This window comes from Cervus elaphus, chromosome 12, assembly GCF_910594005.1.
Source record: "Cervus elaphus chromosome 12, mCerEla1.1, whole genome shotgun sequence".
Classification (NCBI taxonomy): domain Eukaryota; kingdom Metazoa; phylum Chordata; class Mammalia; order Artiodactyla; family Cervidae; genus Cervus; species Cervus elaphus.
In genome coordinates, this window is record NC_057826.1 from 78562306 (window position 1) to 78574717 (window position 12412).

General features: G+C 37.3%; 1 long non-coding RNA gene and 1 other non-coding gene across 2 annotated transcripts in view; both read left to right on the forward strand.

The window, feature by feature from the left end:
- Positions 1-12412, forward strand: part of LOC122704686 — a 24319-nt gene continuing 11907 nt past the window's right edge. The window contains exons 1-2 of the long non-coding RNA XR_006343911.1: positions 1-200; positions 2447-2489. This is a non-coding gene — a long non-coding RNA (uncharacterized LOC122704686). The remainder of the gene's footprint in view (positions 201-2446; positions 2490-12412) is intronic.
- TRNAR-ACG lies at positions 149-221 on the forward strand. Its single transcript has one exon. It is a non-coding gene; the product is annotated as a tRNA-Arg (tRNA).

Consider the following 12412-nt stretch of genomic DNA (forward strand, 5'->3'; position numbering starts at 1 on the left):
GTCACCAATCTCAGAGTTTGGTTCTTGACGAACTTAATCTCCCATAATGCTTCGTGTACTCGTAGAACTCTGTGCGGAGACTACACGTCCCAGAAGCCCTGAAGTGTAAGCTTGAAGTGTCATCATTGAGGCCGACATAGCCGTCTCGGGGCCAGTGGCGCAATGGATAACGCGTCTGACTACGGATCAGAAGATTCCAGGTTCGACTCCTGGCTGGCTCGGTGGGACGGGTGCATTTTTATTCCATCCCATGCAATACTGCCGTAAGCAGTATTATGAAAGTCTCCCTTTCTTCCCTTTCTAAATTTCCTTATGATCTCCTCTTACCCTCATTTTGAACTCGTAATTTTACTGCGTTCTGCAGCCATTTTATGTCAGCTTTTTCCATTGCCTAATTCAAAGATCGTTCTTGTGTCTCTACTTAGGTCTATCAAAATCCTGAGAAAATTGAGGTAATGACTAACTTGGGCTTTCTATGGGCCTTAGTATATTTTTAAATAGATTGTGGCAATTTAGCCACCAATTCCTTTCGAGTCTATATCTCAAACAAACAAAAAGTAAATAAATATCTAAACACACACACACACACACACACTGAAGATAGGAAGAAAAAAACAAACAAACTCATGGTGAGGAATTACAGTGGAGAGGAGTTATGAACAGCCAGTGGAGACCTGAGAGAATCTCTACATTTTCCTTTGTGAATACCTGCTAGAGGGATGGAAAAGAAGGAAAAGAATGAAGCAAAGAAAGATATAGGGAGGAGAAAGAGAACCTGAAGGGCCCCAGAGATGTTGAGGGCCTGGCAGCGAGGATGGAAAGAGGACTTAATACGAAAGCCCCGAGGCAAGAGGCATTGACAGAACTTAGTGACCGACTGACAGGAAACCTGATAAGCAAAGTCTGCGGGTGAAGCCCAAGATTTTGGCCTGTTTGAGTGCTACAGGAGGGAGAATCAAGGTTTGGGTTTGGAAGTGCTGAATTGGACGTCTAGGGGGCGCTGTGTAATAGAGAGTTGGATGAATAGTGATCTGAACCAGACAAGATTTGGAAATCGCCAGAAGAGAGGTAGTGACTTTAGCCTTGAGACTGGATGAGTTGACCGTAGCCCGTGGGGGATCAGAGTTCTGAGAAATACGGAATGGCTGTGAATAGGATAAGCTATAAGGAGCCCTGGGTGCAATGTATTTAGTGCGTGCCCCCAAAAGGTAAAGGTTAGAAAACTAAAGAAATAAGAAAGTGCCTATGAAGCCTAAGAGTTGGAGGTTCTTTTATCCTATCTTCTTCTTATTATTACTAGACTTTATTTCTTAAAAGTTTTAGAATTATAGAAATCTTGAGCAGGTAGTACAGTACAGCCAGCTCTCTCGTGTCTTCTTACAGCTTTCTCTATTATTAACATCTTAACATTAGTGTGATACATTTATTACTATTGGTGGACCAGAATTGATGTATTATTATTATTAACTAAAGTCCATAGTTTATTTAGATTTTCTTAGTTTTTATCTAATGACTTTTTTGTTCCACCATCCCATCCAGAATACCATATTACATATAGTTGTCATATCTGCTTAGGCTCCTCTTGGCTGTGACAGTTTCTCAGGTGCTCCTTATTTTTGATGACCTTGATAGTTTTGAGGAATACTGGTTAGGTATACTGAAGGACATCTCTCCATTGGAATTTGTCTGATGGGGCTTTTCATTAGACTGGGGTTATGGGTTTGGGGGAGGAAGATCCCAGAGGTAAAGTGGCCATTTTCATCACATCATATCAAGAGTACATACCATCAACATAATTTTTGACTGTTGATATTGACCTTTATGTCCCGGTAGAACTAGTGTTTATCAGGTTTCTCCACTGAAAAATTACAGTCCTCCCCCCACCCCTTCCATCCTGTACTCTTCAGAAGGAAGTCACTATGTGCATTCCACACTTAAGGGAAAGGGAGTTATTCTTCCCCTCCTTTAAGGTGAAGTGTCTACAGTATTTGTTTGAATTCTTCCCTGAAGATCTTATGAGTAGGGAGTTGACCGGAAGTGGGTGATTCTCTGCCGACATTATAAGAAGAAGAGTTGTTGGGAAGGCCTGCTTGTTGTTCTCTGCCCCAGCTGTGCTCAACCAAACTCTATATTCACAGAAGACTTATGAGATATTTCATCTTCAGAAAAAGCTAATTATCTGGGCTGTGGACCATCTGTGTTCCTGGCATCTTCCTCCTGACGTCAAGCTGGCTGGTGGCTGCTCTGCTGATTGTCAACTAACTCATCCATGGGTGAAAGGGAGAGAGGAAAATCTATGAAATCGTAATGTCAGTTTTGTCATCAGTGAAAATAATTTTCAAAAGGTTTTGTGTTAAAAAGAGCCTAGAATTTCTGACTGACTGTAAAGTAAGTTTAGATTGGCTGAACTTCATTCATCTGAGATGTCTTTGTTTTTTCATTCAAGATGGCCTCTACTGTGTGGCAAGCATGATGCTGAACGGTTCCAGGTAATTCCACACCACATTGCTCTCCACCTCTTCTACAACACTTTGCTTTGTGTTAAAGAACAGCACAGGCTATGGGTCTGTCTATATGAGCTACAGAGAAGCAAAAGGGAATGAATGAAAAGTAAATAGAGAACCTTTTAAAGGGCTTAGCCCTAGGCGTAAAGTCAGAGTTAATCAGTTCTGTCTTATCCTTTGCTTCCCTCTCCTCTGCTCTCCTTGCTGAACTTTTGTGCTCAGAAGTATGTCAGTCACTGTTAACAATATTGCATGTAGGCCTTTGCTGGAATGAAGATAGGGATTTGTTGGTTGAGAAATAATGTTGCTTTCTCCAGGAGCCAGTGACTAACAGGTCAGAGCTCTGGAAACGTTTCTGGAAGGAAAGGAGTACCCACTTCCAGATAACCCTCCAGCATTCCTCATCTTCAGGCCCAGTCCTTCTACCTTCTCTTGTTTTTCTGTCCTTGTTTAAACACTGCCAGTGAATTGTAAACTCTCCTTTCACTTTCTCTTGAGCTCTCCTCCTCCCTCAACACTGGTCTCCCTCCCCAGGCCCACCTTCACTCACCTCTGTGCCTGCCCAGCCAGCCGCACTCTTCAACACCAAAATAATGGCCCATTTGACCCTCCTACTGCTCCAAATTGCTTCTTCACAATCAAGGCTGTCCTCCAGCTATGAAAGTGGCGGAGTTACTGAGGCAAAATAATCTGTGCCAATTTGCATTCTCTTCTTTGTCATCTCTATTATACAGTATTTATCTGTCAAAATAAATAGAAAGTAGAAACTGTTCTGGAACATAGAAAAAGATGGAAAACTACCCAATTGTTTATGAGGCCAGAATATACCTAATATCAAAACCTGTCAGAAGGAGGACCCTTCCAAAAGACCAAACCTATAGACTTACCTAACTTAGGAATATAAATGTAAAAATCCTATAATATTTGAGATTAATAATAAATGTCAACAGTATATTAACATAATAATAATATATCAGAAACAGCATTTATCCCAGGAATTAGCACAGGTTAGGTATTAGGAGATTTATTTATATGATAGGTCAAAAGTAAAGCAAACAAGAAAAACATTTGACCATTTGTAATAGTCATCAAAGAGAACATGGTAAGTAAATTCCACTTTCTAAAACATTCTTTTTTAAAAAATTATTTTTATTGATTTATGTATTTGGATGGGCCGGGTCTTGGTTGCCACATGACGGGATCTAGTTCTCTGACTAAGGATTGAACCCCAGGCCTCCTGCATTGGGAATGTGGAGTCTCAGCCACTAGACCACCAGGGAAGTCCCTCTAAAACATTCTTAATATTATTTATATGTAAACACATATATACCTGTATGAAGTCAACAATTCATGTAAATATAAAATAATACAAGAATGTCTTATCTCATCACTGTGTTATTTAATATTATTCTAAAAAAATCCAATACAATAAGCCTGGAAATTTTTAAAAAGGAGTTATAACTTTTAGAAAGAGAGAGGCAAATTTATCATTGTTTGCTGATGATATGATTGTGTATATAGAAAATCCATGAGAACCAATTCTAAAATGATAAGAATTAATAGTAGCATTCAGAGACACCACTTGATATAAGACAAATATAAAACATGTCCTTAGCCTTCCTATAAACTAAGAATAACCAGTTAAAAGACATAACTAATAAAAATGTCTCAATAACCTGGTAGTTAAGGTCATAGACGGTAGAGCCAGGTGGCAAGAGGTTAAAGCCCTATTTATCCATTTACTAACCATGTGAACTAACCCCTCTGGCCTCAGTTTCTTCATCCACAAAATGAAAATGTGAATTATAGTTATCTCATAAAGCTACGATGAACGTTAAATTAACTAATATTGTAAAGCATTTAAAACCTTTCTGCACATAGGAAGCTTTCAATATACATTAGCTATTGTGATTAGTTTCTTACCCATTCACAGAGGTAACCATAATATCACCATAAACTACTTAGCTATAACCTTAGTGGAAAATATGAAGAAACTATATATGGAAAACCTAAAATTTTACTGAGAGATATAAAGACTGAAAAAATGGAAAGACAAGCCATGTTCTTAGAAAAAAATGAATCTTATAAAGATGTCAATTCTTAATAAATTAGTTTCTCACTTTTTCTACATTTAATCACAATTCTAATGGAATCTTTTGTTACTTTATTAAATGATTCTACCATTCACTGGTGAGTTTCACAGGTGGCGCTAGTGATAAAGAACCTGCCTGCTAATGCAGTAGATATGAGATGCAGGTTCAATCCTTGGTTTGGGAAGATCCCCTGGAGGAAGAAATAGCAACCTACTCCAGTATTCTTGCCTGGAGAATTCCATGGACAGAGGAGGCTGGTAGGCTATAGTCCATGGGGTTGCAAAGAGTTGAAACACGACTGAAGTGACTTAGCGACATACACACACTGTTCATTTGTGTTTTGTTTTTTTTTAAAGCAGACAAGAAAGCAAAGAAAAATTTTTAAAAAGAGGAGGAAGGAGAGGGAATTTGCTCTACATTTTTAGTCCATTACTTCAAACCCTTTATGAAATAAGCAATGTATAAATAAATAAAAGGCCACAATGTGCAGTGGGTACAAGAAGAGACAGAGTAAAAAGGCTAAACTAATAGCATAGAAACAGACCAGTTGCTTGTGTATATATGTGTGATAAATATATGAATTCAGTTTATGATAATAATAACAGATAACATTTTTTGAGCCCTTATTTTGTGTCAGGTTCTATGAAAAGCCCTTTACATTCACAAGAACCTGGTGATGTAGGAAATGTTAATCTATGGGTAAGGGAACTAAGTATTAGAGAAGTTAAGTGACTTGCCCCTCTAAGAAGGGGTTTAGATGGGGTACAAGCCTAGGTCAACCGACTCCAGAGCCTTTGATCTTAACCTTAAGATATACCATCTCAGGGAGGCAGGAGAGGGGATCGGGATGGGGAACACATGTAAATCCATGGCTGATTCATGTCAATGTATGGCAAAAACCACTACTATATTGTAAAGTAATTAGCCTCCAACTAATAAAAATAAATGGAAAAAAAATAAAAAAACAAAAACAAAAGACATACCAACTCTTATTTTCCTTCTAGAAAGCTATCCTAGACAATATTCACAAACTAGGACAAAGAGTCATTAAGAGAAATGCTTAGTGTGACATTTTTTTGTGATTACAAAAAATGTAAAACAAGTTGGATATCCTTTAGGGGTATGGTCAAATAAATCATCCATGCAATGAAATCTTAAGCAGCCATTAAAATCAATGTTGTCAGAGAAAATTTAATAATATGGAGAAATGTTCATGATATATACAGAATAACTTCAGTATGTGCAGAGAAAATGTATTTTCCAAGTTTTCTATAGTAAGCATGTTTTTACTATATGGGAAACATTTTTTTTTTCAATATGTATAAAATCTGTGACCTTTCCTTGGTCTTTCTGCTTGTTTCTTTTTTTTTTTTTTTTCTGCTTTTTTCTAGTCTTTCTTTTGAAGACCTGTCGAAAGTCTCTCTCCTCTGTAGGACCTTCTAGCTGTCCGATCTTCAGCAGTCACTCTCACTCATAGCAATACCTTAACAGTCCTTCTCCACAAACTAATATTTTTGGATTTGTTGTTTGTTTTTCATTTTTTTTCCAGTTTTATTGAGAAATAATTGACATACCTCACTGTATAAGTTTAAGGCATACAGCATGACAGTTTGATTTACATACATTGTGAAATGATTATCACAGCAGGTTGGGCTAGCATCACCTTATACAGATACAGTAAAAAGAAACAAGAAAGGAAAAAATGTTTCTCCTTCAGATGAGAGCTCATAGGATTTACTCTCTTAACAACATTCCTATACATCATACAGCAATGTTAACTATAGTCAACAGGGGGTACATTACATCCTCAGTAATGACTTATGTTATAACTGGAAGTTAGTGCCTCTTTTTAAAAATATAATCGTATTTAGTTATTTTTGGGTGTGCTGGGTCTTCGTGACTGCGAAGGCTTTTTTCTAGTTGTGACGAGCAGGGGCTACTCTCTAGTTGTGGTGTGCAGGCTTCTCACTGGGGCGCTTCTCTCCTTGCAGACCATGGGCTCTACGGTGCCCAGTCTCAATAGTTGTTGCACACAGGCTTAGTTGCTCCGAGGCATGTGGGATTTTCCTGGATTAGGGGCTGAATTCCTGTCTCTTGCATTGACAGCTGGATTCTTTACCACTGAGCCACCAGGGAAGCCCCTAGAATTTTGTACCTCTTGATCATCTTCCTCCAACTCAGCCTTCTCCCGTTCTCCACCTCTGGTAACCGCAAGTCTGATCTCTTTTCCTATGAGTTTGCTTTTTAGATTTCACCTATAAGTGAGATTATACAGTATTTGTCTTTCTCTGGACAGACTAATGTTTATTAAGCTCTACCACATGCAGGGTACTTTACATATTAATATATTATCTTACCTAATGCTCAGGACATACTCTTGTGGGGTAGAACTTACTAATATGCCTATTTTGTAGATAGAAAACTGAGGTTAAGTGTTTTGAACAAAGTTATGCTTCAGCCGTATAGGAAGAGCCAGAATAAGACTCCATTTCTTCTGATTCTCAACCCATTGCCTTTTCTTTTACAATATAGTGTTTCCCCAAATGTGGTGTAAGGACCCTGGGGGCTCTCTTAGACTCTTTTAGGAAGTGTATGAGGATCTCCTCCATGTCTGTGTGAGATCAGATTTGACTTACTTTATTCAGTCAGAGTCACTTATTGTAAAATAATGCAGATATGAGAATCCAGCTGTCTTCTATTAAGTCAGATACCAAGGAGATTTGCAAAAATATAAAACTATCACTTTTCTCATACATTCTTTTTGATTTGGAAAATACAGTTTTTTAATTAAAATGTATTATTTGATGTTAACACACGATGGACTTTCTTTTTTTTCATTTATTTTTATTAGTTGGAGGCTAATTACTTTACAATATTGTAGTGGTTTTTGCCATACATTGACATGAATCAGCCATGGATTTACATGTGTTCCCCATCCTGAACCCCCCTCCCACCTCTCTCCCCATCCCATCCCTCTGGGTCATCCCAGTGCACCATCCCTGAGCACTTGTCTCATGCATCCAACCTGGGCTGGCAATCTGTTTCACACATAATAGTATACATGTTTCAGTGCTATTCTATCAGATCATCCCACCCTCGCCTTCTCCCACAGAGTCCAAAAGTCTGTTCTATACATTTGTGTCTCTTTTTCTATCTTGCATATAGGGTTATTGTTACCATCTTTCTAAATCCCATATATATGCGTTAGTATACTGTATTGGTGTTTTTCTTTCTGGCTTACTTCACTCTGTATAATGGGCTCCAGTTTCATCCACCTCATTAGAACTGATTCAAATGTATTCTTTTTAATGGCCGAGTAATACTCCACTGTGTATATGTACCACAGCTTTCTTATCCATTCATCAGCTGATGGGCATCTAGGTTGCTTCCGTGTCCTGGCAAGTATAAACAGTGCTGCAATGAACATTGAGGTACACGTGTCTCTTTAAGTTCTGGTTTCCTCGGTGTGTATGCCCAGAAGTGGGATTGCTGGGTCATATGGCAGTTCTATTTCCAGTTTTTTAAGGAATCTCCACACTGTTCTCCATAGTGGCTGTACTAGTTTGCATTCCCACCAACAGTGTAAGAGGGTTCCCTTTTCTCCACACCCTCTCCAGCATTTATTGCTTATAGACTTTTGGATAGCAGCCATTCTGACTGGTGTGTAATGGTACCTCATTGTAGTTTTGATTTGCATTTCTCTGATAATGAGTGATGTTGAGCACCTTTTCAAGTGTTTGTTAGCCATCTGTATGTCTTCTTTGGAGAAATGTCTGTGTAGTTCCTTGGCCCATTTTTTTATTGGGTCATTTGTTTTTCTGGAATTGAGCTGTAGGAGCTGCTTGTATATTTTTGAGATTAATCCTTTGTCTGTTGCTTTGTTTGCTATTTTTCTCCCATTCTGAAGGCTGTCTTTTCACCTTGCTTATAGTTTCCTTTGTTGTGCAAAAGCTTTTAAGTTTCATTAGGTCCCATTTGTTTATTTTTGCTTTTATTTCCAATATTCTGGGAGGTGGGTCATAGAGGATCCTGCTGTGATTTATGTTGGAGAGTGTTTTGCCTATGTTCTCCTCTAGGAGTTTTATAGTTTCTGGTCTTACATTTAGATCTTTAATCCATTTTGAGTTTATTTTTGTGTATGGTGTTAGAAAGTGTTCTAGTTTCATTCTTTTACAAGTGGTTGACCAGTTTTCCCAGCACCACTTGTTAAAGAGGTTGTCTTTTTTCCATTGTATATTCTTGCCTCCTTTGTCGAAGATAAGGTGTCCATAGATACATGGATTTATCTCTGGGCTTTCTATTTTGTTCCATTGATCTATATTTCTGTCTTTGTGCCAGTACCATACTGTCTTGATGACTGTGGCTTTGTAATAGAGCCTGAAGTCAGGCAGGTTGATTCCTCCAGTTCCATTCTTCTTTCTCAAGATTGCTTTAGCTATTCGAGGTTTTTTGTATTTCCATACAAATTGTGAAATTATTTGTTCTAGTTCTGTGAAAAATACCGTTGGGAGCTTGATAGGGATTGCATTGAATCTATAGATTGCTTTGGGTAGTATACTCATTTTCACAATATTGATTCTTCCAATCCATGAACACGGTATACTTCTCCACCTATTTGTGTCCTCTTTGATTTCTATTTTTTTTCCTTGTTGATTTCTTTCATCAGTGTTTTATAGTTTTATATATATAGGTCTTTTGTTTCTTTAAGTAGTTATATTCCTAAGTATTTTATTCTTTTCATTGCAATGGTGAATGGTATTGTCTCCTTAATTTCTCTTTCTGTTTTCTCATTGTTAGTGTATAGGAATGCAAGGGATTTCTGTGTGTTAATTTTATATCCTGCAACTTTACTATATTCATTGATTAGCTCTAGTAATCTTCTGGTAGAGTCTTTAGGGTTTTCTATGTAGAGGATCATGTCATCTGCAAACAGTGAGAGTTTTACTTCTTCTTTTCCTACCTTGATTCCTTTTATTTCTTTTTCTGCTCTGATTGCTGTGGCCAAAACTTCCAAAACTATGTTGAATAGTAGTGGTGAGAGTGGGCACCCTTGTCTTGTTCCTGATTTTAGGGGAAATGCTTTCAATTTTTCACCATTGAGGATAATGTTTGCTGTGGGTTTGTCATATTATTTTTATATTTTTATAAAATATTATCAAATTTTAAATAAATTATTAAAATTTATTATTTTGAAGTATGTTCCTTCTATTCCTGCTTTCTGGAGAGTTTTTATCATAAATGGATGTTGAATTTTGTCAAAGGTTTTTTCTGCATCTATTGAGATAATCATATGGTTTTTATCTTTCAATTTATTAATGTGGTGTATTACATTGATTGATTTGTGGATATTAAAGAATCCTTGCATTCCTGGGATAAAGCCCACTTGGTCATGATGTATGATCTTTTTAATATGTTGTTGGATTCTGTTTGCTAGAATTTTGTTAAGGATTTTTGCATCTATGTTCATCAGTGAAATTGGCCTGTAGTTTTCTTTTTTTGTGACATCTTTGTCTGGTTTTGGTATTAGGGTGATGGTGGCCTCATAGAATGAGTTTGGAAGTTTACCTTCTTCTGCAATTTTCTGGAAGAGTTTGAGTAAGATAGGTGTTAGCTCTTCTCTAAATTTTTGGTAGAACTCAGCTGTGAAGCCATCTGGTCCTGGGCTTTTGTTTGCTGGAAGATTTCTGATTACAGTTTCGATTTCCTTGCTTGTGAGGGGTCTGTTAAGATCTTCTATTTCTTCCTGGTTCAGTTTTGGAAAGTTATACTTTTCTAAGAATTTGTCCATTTCTTCCAAGTTGTCCATTTTATTGGCATAGAGCTGCTGGTAGTAGTCTCTTATGATCCTTTGTATTTCAGTGTTGTCTGTTGTGATCTCTCCATTTTCATTTTTAATTTTGTTGATTTGGTTCTTCTCCCTTTGTTTATTGATGAGTCTGGCTAATGGTTTGTCAATTTTATTTACCTTTTCAAAGAACCAGCTTTTAGTTTTGTTGATTTTTGCTATGGTCTCTTTTGTTTCTTTTGCATTTATTTCTGCCCTAATTTTACGATTTCTTTCCTTCTACTAACCCTGGGGTTCTTCATTTCTTCCTTTTCTAGTTGCTTTAGGTGTAGAGTTAGGTTATTTATTTGACTTTTTTCTTGTTTCTTGAGGTAAGCCTGTATTGCTATGAACCTTCCCTTTAGCACTGCTTTTACAGTGTCCCATAGGTTTTGGGTTGTTGTGTTTACATTTTCATTCGTTTCTATACATATTTTGATTTCTTTTTTTATTTCTTCTATGATTTGTTGGTTATTCAGAAGCGTGTTATTTAGCCTCCATATGTTGGAATTTTAAATAGTTTTTTTCCTGTAATTGAGATCTAATCTTACTGCATAGTGGTCAGAAAAGATGACTGGAATGATTTCAATTTTTTTGAATTTACCAAGGCTATATTTATGGCCCAGAATGTGATCTATTCTGGAGAAGGTTCTGTGTGCACTTGAGAAAAAGGTGAAATTGATTGTTTTGGGGTGAAATGTCCTATAGATATCAATTAGGTCTAGCTGGTCCATTGTGTCATTTAAAGTTTGTGTTTCCTTGTTAATTTTCTGTTTAGTTGATCTATCCATAGGTGTGAGTGGGGTATTAAAGTCTCCCACTATTATTGTGTTATTGTTAATTTCCCCTTTCATACTTGTTAGCATTTGCCTTACATATTGCGGTGCTCCTATGTTGGGTGCATATATATTTATAATTGTTATATCTTCTTCTAGGATTGATCCTTTGATCATTATGTAGTGTCCTTCTCTGTCTCTTTTCACAGCCTTTATTTTAAAGTCTATTTTATCTAATATGAGTATTGCGACTCCTGCTTTCTTTTGGTCTCCATTTGCGTGAAATATTTTTTTCCAGCCCTTCACTTTCAGTTTGTATGTGTCCCTTGTTTTGAGGTGGGTCTCTTGTAGACAGCATATATAGGGGTCTTGCTTTTGTGTCCATTCAGCCAGTCTTTGTCTTTTGGTTGGGGCATTCAACCCATTAACATTTAAGGTAATTATTGAGAAGTATGGTCCTGTTGCCATTTGCTTTGTTGTTTTGGGTTCGTGTTTATACAGCCTTTCTGTGTTTCCTGTCTAGAGAGGATCCTTTAGCATTTGTTGAAGAGCTGGTTTGGTGGTGCTGAATTCTCTCAACTTTTGCTTGTCTGTAAAGCTTTTGAGTTCTCCTTCATATCTGAATGAGATCCTTGCTGGGTGCAGTAATCTGGGTTGTAGGTTATTCTCTTTCATTACTTTAAGTATGTCCTGCCGTTCCCTTCTGGCCTGAAGAGTTTCTATTGAAAGGTCAACTGTTATCCTTATGGGAATCCCTTTGTGTGTTATTTGTTGTTTCTCCCTTGCTGCTTTTAATATTTGTTCTTTGTGTTTGATCTTTGTTAATTTGATTAATATGTGTCTTGGGGTGTTTCGCCTTGGGTTTATCCTGTTTGGGACTCTCTGGGTTTCTTGGACTTGTGTGACTATTTCCTTCCCCATTTTAGGGACGTTTTCAGCTATTATCTCCTCGAGTATTTTCTCATGGCCTTTCTTCTTGTCTTCTTCTTCTGGGACTCCTATGATTCGAATGTTGGGGCATTTCACATTGTCCCAGAGGTCCCTGAGGTTGTCCTCATTTCTTTTGATTCTTTTTTCTTTTTTCCTCTCTGCTTCATTTATTTCCACCATTTTATCTTCTACCTCACTTATCCTATCTTCTGCCTCCATTATTCTACTGTTGGTTCCCTCCAGAGTGTTTTTTATCTCATTTATTGCATTATTCATTTTTAATTG